Source organism: Sciurus carolinensis, chromosome X (genome assembly GCF_902686445.1).
Source record: "Sciurus carolinensis chromosome X, mSciCar1.2, whole genome shotgun sequence".
NCBI lineage: Eukaryota > Metazoa > Chordata > Mammalia > Rodentia > Sciuridae > Sciurus > Sciurus carolinensis.
The window spans coordinates 35,089,456-35,100,607 of NC_062232.1; the positions used below are offsets into that span (position 1 = coordinate 35,089,456).

General features: G+C 34.7%; 1 pseudogene; it reads left to right on the top strand.

Moving 5' to 3' along the window:
- Positions 1 to 10,739: 10,739 nt before the first annotated feature.
- Positions 10,740 to 10,940, top strand: LOC124972710 (uncharacterized; annotated as a pseudogene).
- The last annotated feature ends 212 nt before the right edge of the window (positions 10,941 to 11,152 follow it).

Genomic DNA, 11,152 nt, shown 5'->3' on the forward strand with positions numbered 1-11,152 from the left:
CACTATATGCATCACGAAATCATGATCAGCAGGATTAATCTCCCAAACAAGTGAAGAAGCAAATACGAGTAATAGAACACAGGAAAAGCAATGTCTTAATTTCTTCAAAGATTACTAATGTGCTTCAAATTTGAGTCTTATGATTTAAAATGGAGTTTATTTATTTTTGACTCAATATCATGAATTGGAACTTAGAAATTTCATAGAAAACTTTGAATTTTAACTTGGCAAAGAACTATACAATCCTAAATGTCTGGGCTTGTTAGAAAATGTGACATTTTTCAATTGTAATCTTTATGCATGAGTCATTTCTCTTATTAGAGTCCACTGTTTAATCTGTAGTAGCCAAAGCTTTTGATAAGTTATATTTGCTGCAGGCTGTATGCTCTATTTCTTGATAAGTAATGATGGGTGTTAGCACAAACTGCTCATTTATCATCTTTCACTAAGCTAAAACTTTTCTGTGCAGATGGCACACAAGTCTACTCTTTTATTCCTGACCTTCTTGGCACCTTTGTCCCTATCAGCAATCTCTTCCTTGACTGCCTTACTGTCATCTCAAACAGAAGCTACCAAAATCACATTCCTCTTATTTCTTCTGAAGTGCTTCTCTCTTGACAAAGCCTAACACCCAATGACCCTAGTCTCAGGAAATACTCTTTGTGTTTGTATTTCTTTGGCTATGACTGTAAGTCATCTGGGGAACTGTTTACAGTTTCAGATATCACCAGTCACCACTGAGAAGGAAGAAAAGTAAAACTATCTGTCTTTGAACTCTGTGAAGATATAGATATTTTAGATTCTACAAGACAGGAAAGGAGGGCCTCGTCGAATCCTTTACTTTCATTGACACAAAGATTTCTACTCTTCTTATTTCTGGGTAGCTGCTGAATTGCCTTCAATGGTGTCCAGTTAGGTATGTAATTTTATGGCATATAGTAGGTGTCTGACTTTTTATAGTTTTATGTAATAGATGAGTAAAAGTCACCAAAGCATACTTGGGAGTTAGATAGTTTTGAATTCAATGTAAAAATTTATGCAATTAATAGATATATCTGTTCCATCCTCCAAACAAAGATTAATTGAATTCATTTCGATAACATTATTCCTCAGATTTCTCTTTGTTAGATGCTAGCACATTTAATAATAAACATTAATAATGCCTTGGATTTGTAAAGCATTACTGTATTCAAACCATTCACATTGATACTATCTCATTTTATAAGGTAGGCAAAGCAATTATTTGAGAAATTAAGAAATTTTGGTCCAATGAGGTCAGAAGACTTACAAAGTTAGGAACAGAGTTAAAGAATGTTCTTTCTATATTTTCCTACCTTCCATACCTCCCAATCCCCTGACTCCCTCTCCCAGCCTCCTATTCCTTGATTCCCACTTCATCATTCAATAGACCAGGTTTTTGTTTCATTGGTTTTTTTTTTTTTTGCTCAGAGAAGTACCCACTTACTATCTCACGTACTGTAGATTAAAAGTTTGTGCCCCCTACCAAATTCATATGTTGAAATGCTAACATCCAAGGTGATGATGGTCATGAAAGAGGAGCTCTCATGAATGGAATAGTGACTTCACATACCCACTACTAAGTATATATCCAAAGGAAATGAAATTTGTATGTCAAAGAGACATCTGCAAGTGCATGTTAATTGGAAATCTATTTATAATAGTCAATAAGTAGAATCAACCTACATGTCTATAATTGAATGAGTGGACAAAGAAAATGTGGTATATAGATATAATGGAATGCTATTCAGTTATGAAAAAGCATGAAATTCTGGCATTTGCAGCAACATAGATGTTATGTTAAGTGAAATAAGTTGGGCACAGAAAGAAAAGTACTGCATGTTCTAAATGTGTAAGCTAAAAAATTGATCTCAGAGGTACAGAGAAAAATAGTGATTATCAGAGCCTAGAAAGGATATGGAGGAGGGGATATGGAGAGAGAACGGGTACAATTAGATAGAAGGAATAATTTCTAATGTCCCATAGCTCTATATAGAATAACTATGGTTGAATACAATTAATTGTGCACCTCAAAATAACTAGTAAGGATACTTTTGAATGTTCCTATCACAATGAAATTATTAATGTCAGGAGTCATGATGGATATGCCATTTATCCTGGTATGATCATTACACATGGTATACTTGTATTGAAATATCACATTTTACCCCATAAATGTGTGCCATTATTATGTGTTAATTCAAAATAAAAAAAATGGTTTTTTTTGCAGTGCTGGGGATTGAACCCAGGGTCTTGTGTTTGGGAGGCAAGCACTCTACCAACTGAGCTATATCCCCAGCCCTAAAAAAATATTTTTAAAAAAGAGACTCTGGAGAGTTCCCTCACCATTTATAGATAGCCCTCTGTGAAATAGGAAGCAGGACCCTGTCTTATACTATATCTTCTGGTACATTAATTTTAGATTTACCAGTCTCCAGAAATATGAGAAGTAAATTTCTGTTGCTTATAAGTCACCTTATCTATGGCGATGTTTGGGCAGCCCAAATGGACTAAGATACACAGTTCTGGGGGCTCAGGAGTCCAGGCATGGCTTAACTGAATCCTCTGCTTAGAGACTATAGAATATAGATTAAATCCTCTGCTTAGAGACTATAGATCACTTAGAGACTATAGAATATAGATTAAATATGTAATCAAGGTGTCACCTGGAACTGTGGCCTTGTCTGATGCTTGGGAACCTCTTCATCCAGTTTACAAACAGAAACTAGGTCCTTGAAACTCTGCAGCACTCATGGAAGATTTCATCTTTGAAGGCAGCAGGAAACTATCTCTCTGGTGCTTTACCTTCTTTTAAGAACTCTCCCAATTAAGTCAGGTCCACCCAAGATCAACTTCTTTTTATTAACTCAAAATTGACTAGTTATTAGTCTAATTACAGGAGTGAAATCCCATGCTCATGGGGAGGAAATTATTTAGGTCATGTATACCCAGAAGTTGGAATCTTAGGGGTCTTCTTAGAGCTCTGCCAACAATTACCTGTATTTGACGAACTTAAAAAGATTGCTATGAGAAGTTAAAGAACAACTAAATAAACGGAGGGAGATACCATGTTCATGGGTTGAAGGACTCAATATTGGTAAGATGTCAATTCTTTTGAAATTGGTTTATGTATTCCCTGCAATTCAAATTAAAACTCCAATAGGCTCTTTTGTAGACATTGGCAAACTGATTCTAAAGTTCATATGGAAAAGTAAAGGAAATAGAATAGGAAATATACCCTTGAAAAAGAAGATCAAAGTTAGAGGAGTAAAACTATTTAATTTAAAATCTTATTATGTCAATGTGGTATTGACATCAAGATAGCAAAATTAATCAATGAAATAAAATAGAGATGCAAGAAATGGACCCTGCATATATGAACATCTGCTTTTTAACTTCGTTTAATTTGACTCCTCCTTTCTTTGTGTAGAACCAAGTTTCAGATCTATATCACTTTCCTTCTTTCTGAGAAATTTATTTTAACATTTCTTGCAAGAGTTTCATTGATTTTCTGCTGTTGCTTTTCTGTTTTCAATTTCATTGATTTCTGCTCTTAAATTTGTTTCTTTCCTCCTGCTTGTTTTGGACCCTGTCTCCTAACAAAACAAATAAAAATTCCTCCCAATATCAGGATATATTTTTCTATTTAGAGTTTATAATATTTTACTTCTTTAAGTGAAACATGTAAGTCTTAAAACCACACACATCCTTTTACCCTTCCACCATTATATTGTTAGTTTTTGTGTGTATTATATCTATACACATTGAAAATCCTACCAATGTTAAAATTTTTGCTTTCACAGTCATATATAAATTGAAAAACTTTAGAGAAGAAAAATAGTACCTTATACTGATGTTGATATTTATGATTTGTGTTATTCTTCCTCATTTCTGGAGTTTCCAGTTTCCCTCTTCTATCATTTTGCTTCTATCTAAAAAACTTCTAACATTTCTTTTAGAGAAGGTCTGATGTAAGTATTACTTTACTTTTATCTTATCATATTTTTATTATGTTTTCATTTTGAAGAGTGTCTTTGCTTTATATAGAATTCTAGGTTGACATGCTTTTTGCTTTTTTTTTAAACTAATTTATTTTGATTCATTGTAAACAAATGGGGTACATCTTGTTTCTCTGTTTGTACATGAAGTAGAGTCATACCATTTGCATAATCATACATGTACATAGGGTAATGATGTTTGTCTTATTCTGTTATTTTTCCTTCCCCAAGCCCCTCCTACCCCTCATTTTCCTCTATACAATCCATCCTTCCTCCATTCTTGCCTTGCTCCCACCCCCCATTATGTATCATCATCTGCTTCTCAGAGAGATCATTTATCCTTTGGATTTTGGGGATTGGCTTTCTCACTTAGCATGATATTCTCCAATTTCATCCATTTACCTGCAAATGCCATAATTTTATTCTTCTTTATGGCTGAATAATATCCCATTGTGTATATATACCACAGTTTCTTTATCCATTCATCAACTGAAGGGCATTTAGGTTGGTTCCACAAACTAGTTATTGTGAATTGAGCAGCTATGAATATTGATGTGGCTACATCACTATGGTATGCTAATTTTAAGTCCTTTGGGTATAGGCCAAGGAGTGGGATAGCTGGGTCAAATGGTGGTTCCATTCCTAGTTTTCTAAGGAATCTCCACACTGCTTTCCAGAGTGGCTGCACTAATTTGCAACCCCACCAGCAATGCATGAGTGTACTTTTTTCCCTTCATCCTTGCCAACACCTATTGTTGCCTGTATTCTTGATAATCACCATTCTAATTGGGGTGAGATGGAATATTAGGGTAGTTTTGATTTGCAATTCTCTTATTACTAGAGATGTTGAACATTTTTCCATATGTTTGTTGATTGCTTGTAGATCTTCTTTTGTGAAGTGTCTGCTCAATTCCTTAGCCCATTTGTTGATTGGGTTATTTGTATTCTTGGTGTAGAGTTTTTTGAGTTCTTTATAGATTCTGGAGATTAGTGCTTTATCTGAAGTATGTGTGGCAAATATTTTCTCCCACTCTGTAGGTTCTCTGATCACATTGCCTTTGTTGAGAAAAAGCTTTTTAGTTTGAATCTATCCCAATTATTGATTCTTGCTTTTATTTCTTGTGCTTTGGGAGTCCTGTTAAGGAAGTCTGATTCTAAGCTGACATGTTGAAGATTTGGACCTACTTTTTCTTCTCTAAGATGGAGGATCTCTGGTCTGATTCCGAGGTCCTTGATCCATTCTGAGTTGAGTTTTGAGCAGGGTGAGAGATAGGGGTTTCGTTTCATTCTGTTGCATATGGATTTCCAGTTTTCCCAGCACAATTTGTTGAACAGGCTATCTTTTCTCCATTGTATGTTTTTGGCACCTTTGTCTAGTATGAGAAAACTGTATTTATTTGTGTTTGTCTCTGTGTCCTCTATTCTGTACCATTGATCTACCTGTCTATTTTGGTGCCAATACCATGCCTTTTTTGTTACTATTGCTCTGTAGTGTAGTTGAAGTTCTGGTATTGTGATACCCCCTGCTTCACTGTTCTTGCTAAGGATTGTTTTAGCTATTCTGGGTCTCTTATTTTTCCAAATGAATTTCATGATTGCTTGCTCTGCTTCTGTGAGGTACATCATTGGGATTTTAATTGGAATTGCTTTGAATTTGTATAGCACTTTTGGTAGTATGACCATTTTCTTTTAGCATTTAAAAATGTGGACCACATGAGCTGTATTCTTGTCTGATGCTTGGGAACCTCTTTAAGCTCATTCAGTTTAGAATTGAAAATATAATATCTTACACAAAAAATTCAGTGGTTGAGCTTAATAAGAGAACATAAATAACAAAGGAAAGATACAGTGAAATTGAAGATGGGTAGATATAAATTATCAGTCTGAATAACAGAAAAAACATTGTCTTCTGACTTCCTGGATTCTGATGGGAACTCATTTTTATCTTGGATAAAATGTATCATTTTTTTGGCTGCTTTTAAGAATTTTTTTCTCTATTTTTTTCATAAGTTTGATTATGATGTGTCCAGTATTATTTTTGGTAATTAATTTTTTCGAATGTTCCTGCATCAATATCTGTATTATCTTTTTCTCAGATGCTTTTTCACAAATGTTTCATTTTTTGATATTGTCCCATGGGTGCCTGAGTCTCTTTTTACTTTTTAAAATCTTGTTCTTCTTTGTTATTCAGATTGATAATTTCTATTGACCCATCTTCAAGTTCATGATCTCTTTCTTTGTTACTTTTATTCTGTTGTTAAGCTCAACCCCACTGAATTTTTGCTTAGGACATTATCTTTTCAGATGAAAACTTCTAAGAAACTTTCCATATCTCTTTCTGTGAACTTCTGTTTTTCCATTTATATCAAGTTTGTTTGCCATTACCTGATGAAGTATAGTCATGATAGCTTTTTTAAAGTCTTTGAGAATTTCAACATCTGAATCATCTTGAGATTGGTACCTATTAATTATCTTTTTCCTTGAAAATTGGTCATATTTTCCTAGTTTTTTGTACATTATATAATTTTGGAAAATATTATGGGCATTTTGAATATTCTGTGAAATCCAAAATCATTTTAAAATCATCTGGAAAATATTAATGTGTATAAGTATATTGTTTTTCCATCTTAGCAGGTAATCAAATCAGTTAGGGTTAGAACATAAGTTCAGTTTCATCCTCTGTGAGTAGTAGTTCTAGTACCTGTTCTGCTTTCAAAATATTTGCTTTGCTTCTTTGGATATGTTTCATGCATGCGCCACTTTAGGGTCAATCTGGAAATTGGGAGATGCTTTATATATATTGTATTTTAAGTTTTCAAAGTTTTCTGCTATCCTGTTTCCATGCATATACCACTCAGGGATTATTCAATGACTGAGTAGTAATTTATATCTTTGTTCAGTTCTGAAAGTATTTGCTACACTGATTTGGGTTTGTCCTAGGCATGCACAACTTGGCTGTGAGCTTAGGTCTTGTTTGAGATGATACATGAAGTTTAGAAATCACCCTCTTCAGTTCCCTCTTCCCTGGAATTATTCATTCTCCCTCACAAACACAAACATCAGCTTGCAGAAAATATTTTTTGGTCCTATGTCTTGGAAGATGATATTTCTCTTGGAAAATTTATTACCTGTGAAGCCTTAACTGATCCAGCCTGTTACAGTTCTTAACTAGTGCCCATTTGGGGACTATGAAGAAAAGAAGGGGAAAAACACCTTGGGAAACTCATTCCCATTGTGGTTTACTTCCTGAAGATTTTGATTTGTCTACCCAATTTGCCTGCTGTTGTTCATTTTTTCAGAGTCTTCATGTTACTGCTTTTTGTATTTTGTCCAGTGTTTTTAGTTATGATCAATGGGCATACTTCCTCTTAGCCAACACTAGAAGCCTCTCTTCACTTCACTTTTAAGAAGAGAACACTTATTCCATGATATCCTGCCAGACTATAGACAAAACACAAGACTTAGACAAATCACAGCCTTGTGTCTACTAGACATCAGTGCTAACAAACATCTTTACACCAATCCCCTGGAAACTCAAGGACATGGATGTAATTTTGGCACCTGTGGTTTCAAATTTCCACCAAGAGAAACACTGAGATCCTAAACTTCCTCTCTGCATTCTGCTTCATTCTACCTTTTGGTTGAATGGAGTGTTTGATAACTGCAGGTTAATTTATTCTAGGGGTGGGTCAGTGCTACTACCATACCCACCTGTGGTGTCATTCATAATAATTATTGCTTCTAGTATTTGTTCAATTTTCCAAGGCTTCTTGAGTGGAAGTGGGCTTCTCACTGATGGTGTTTACAGTTCTTTCAGTAGACTACCAAAACTGGCTCTTCCAATATTTTCAAAACTCTTTTGAAGAAAACTGGGATAAATGTTCTCCATAATTTGTTGAAAACTGGAAATCATTCATTGCTGCTCATCAGATACTTCTGGTCTTCCAACTTCTTAACACTTATAAGGATTGTCTTTTTGGCCCTCTTGTGGTTAGGGTTATAAGATGAGCTAAAAGTGATGAGTATTACTTCTGGCCTGGAACATTAAATTGTTAATGTGAAACTTTTGTCAAAATAATTTGCAATCCAGGTTGTGATCCCTCTATTAGTCAAGGTCTCAGAGTGAAGATTACATGAAACAGAGCCCCCTGCCAACCTGCAATGGTCAGGAAGCATACGTGAGAAATAAGCCTTTGCTGTTTCAAGTCACTGAATTTTGGGGTTATTTTTTGGTGAAACATTACCTAACCTAGCCTAGCTTCTGATATAGAAATCATTTGAAAGGAACTACCTAGCATCATACTAAAAAGTATTCTTTTTTGGGGGCGGTACCAGGGATTAAACTCAGGGACACTCAACCACTGAGTCACATCCCCAGCCCTATTTTATATTTTATTTAGAGACAGGGTCTCACTGAGTTGCTTAGTGCCTCACTGTTGCTGAGGCTGGCTTTGAACTCACCGTCCTCCTGCCTCAGCCTCCTGTGCCACTGGGATTTACAGGTCTGTGCCACCATACCTGGAACTAAAAAGTATTCTTTTCACAGTTCAAATAACAGTCCCAGAGGAGAGACAAGTCATCTTGTCTTGATTCTAACTGTGAGTTCTCTGTCAATCTAGGCACTCCTCTTTGAAATTGAAGAGATCTTTGTCTTGTTGGGATTTAAATCTTGGTTAGTAGGACCTGACTGCCAGTTCTGAAATTTATATCCAATTTCCATTCCATGAGACCAAGTAGATCTTCATACAACCAGAACAACCCCAGCCTGTTAGTGAAAACCAGAATTCAAGAGACGGGCTGCACTGTAGACTCTCCTCTCTTCCCCATTCTATACTAAATTTCTTTAATTCTTTTCTCTTCCTTCCTTCCATTCACCTTTGTTATTCATTCTCCCTTTTATTGTTTTCATCTTGATCCCTCTCTTTTAACATTTCACACTGAGGACAGCTGGTTACTTTTTGTTATACTCCCATACCCTTCTTTTTCTTAGTTTACTACCCTTTTATTTATTTAGATTAAATTTGGTGATCTCATTTTAAGGCCCTTTAAGACTTTTATTTAAGTTAATTCTGTCTGTGTCCCTGGCCTAAAGAGATAATATACCCAATTTTCTAGAATAAGAAAATATAGAGAAAATGCTACATAGTCATAACAGCTACCTCCAATACACTATTGTACTTAACTATATACCAGGCACTTGGCTAACTTCATTCATATCTGTTAACTCATTTGCAACTCACAAAATTCCATGTATACATAGGTATTATAAACTCTGTTTTGCAAATGAGGTAACAAGCACAAGGAAATATGTGCCTTGCTTAAAGTCACACAACTTATAAGTGGCAGAATTAGAAACCAGTCTGTCTGGCTCCACAGTTCATATTTTAATCATTGTATTCTTTTGCTTCTCTATGTATGCAGAGGGTTTTATGTCATGAGTCAGTAAACTGTTGTCCTCAGACCATATGTAACTTGCTGTCCATTTGTGTAAATTAAATTTTATTGGAACACAGACACATCCACTTGTTTAGTGTTGTCCATGACTGCTTCCATGTTATAAGAACAAAGTTGAATAGTTGGGGTGATGACTACATGGCCTACAGGACCCAAAATATTCACTATCTGACCCCTATTCTAAAGGATAAGTAGGGATATTTCAGACAAAGTGCTCCTAGCAAAACAAATGGTATGCAGAAATGTATGGGACATCCATCCTTAGGGTTTTTCAGCACCTGCACTATAAGTTTTTTAAAGATACATTTTCTCACCATGGCAAGACCACCATAAGTAAATGCTGGTTGAAAACATTTGGTTAGTTTATTCACTCATAAAGAATGTTCACTGTATTTTTTTGTGTTTCCTGGCATTACCAATTATAATCATATGGGTCAGGAACAAAGAAGGGTAATTAGTATTCAGATGAATGAAATATATTATAAATTCACATTATCAAGTTTTTAATTACATTATGTTTATTCAACAAAGTATTTGTTGTTAAGTTGTACATTTTGTGTTCAAATGTGGTTTATAATACAAAATAGTCCTAATGAACCTGGTGATTATGGTAAGAGGGTTAGAACATATACACATGTTCATTCTCTCTCTATCTCTGTCTCTCTTTTATTCTCTCATCCTCTCACTAGAACTTGGTCCTCCCCAACAAACACATTCACAAGCACATTTTAATAATTAATGTTTTATTTAGGCTCATTTCAAAGATGAATATTTTACTGCAATAATTTAAAATATAAATTGGATCAAATGGTTCTACCACAAATGACTTTCTTGCCTTAGAATTGAGGTGAGTCATCAGAGACATTAGTAGAAAGTAATAGTTTTGTGACATAATAAGTTCACATGGCTTTGATATTCAGTAGAAGGGGAAACTGTTGCCTGGAATAATTTTTTAATACAGAAGGAAATGTGTGTACTAAAAAATTTTAATGTTAATTGTGTGTTAGATTCAAGTTTATGCCAATTATTTTAGAAACAGACAACATGAGAAATTAAGAAAATATAATACCAAGACTAACTCAATATGGAAAACTTGATCAGAATTATGAAATAAAAATAATTGAACCAGAGACAAAATTTACCCCTTCTTCCACATGCAAAAATATCAGGCAAAGATTATTTTGCAGGGTAATATCTACAAAATATCCTAAGACCATACAATTCTTATCTTATAAAAACTATTCTAGGAAATAGAAAAAGAATGAACATATTGCTTCTCAGCCTTTTAGCTAAGATCGAGTGGAGTATCAGTTCTTAATAGTTCAATATCTGAGACATCTGCTATCTGAGGACAATATTTTAAATGGATTTTCAGAGCAGGGAGATGGAATGGGAGTTTGTTCTGTCAACACTACCACACACTGACCCAGTATTGCATATTGCAGCACCTCCAGGAATGGTGTACCAGAAAAAAAGGAGCATACTCTGACAACTTTTATTCATGAGACTATTTTGGCAACAGACCCAAGTTCAACAAACTTGTCCACATTAGCCCCATGAAATAATGGAATGAAAGACTAGCTTAACATTAGAAATGATTAATATGTTATGTTGAGCTATGTGAAATTGCCCTTTTCATGATTACAAAAAAGTTTTATATCAGCAATTTCACATGGCTCAAC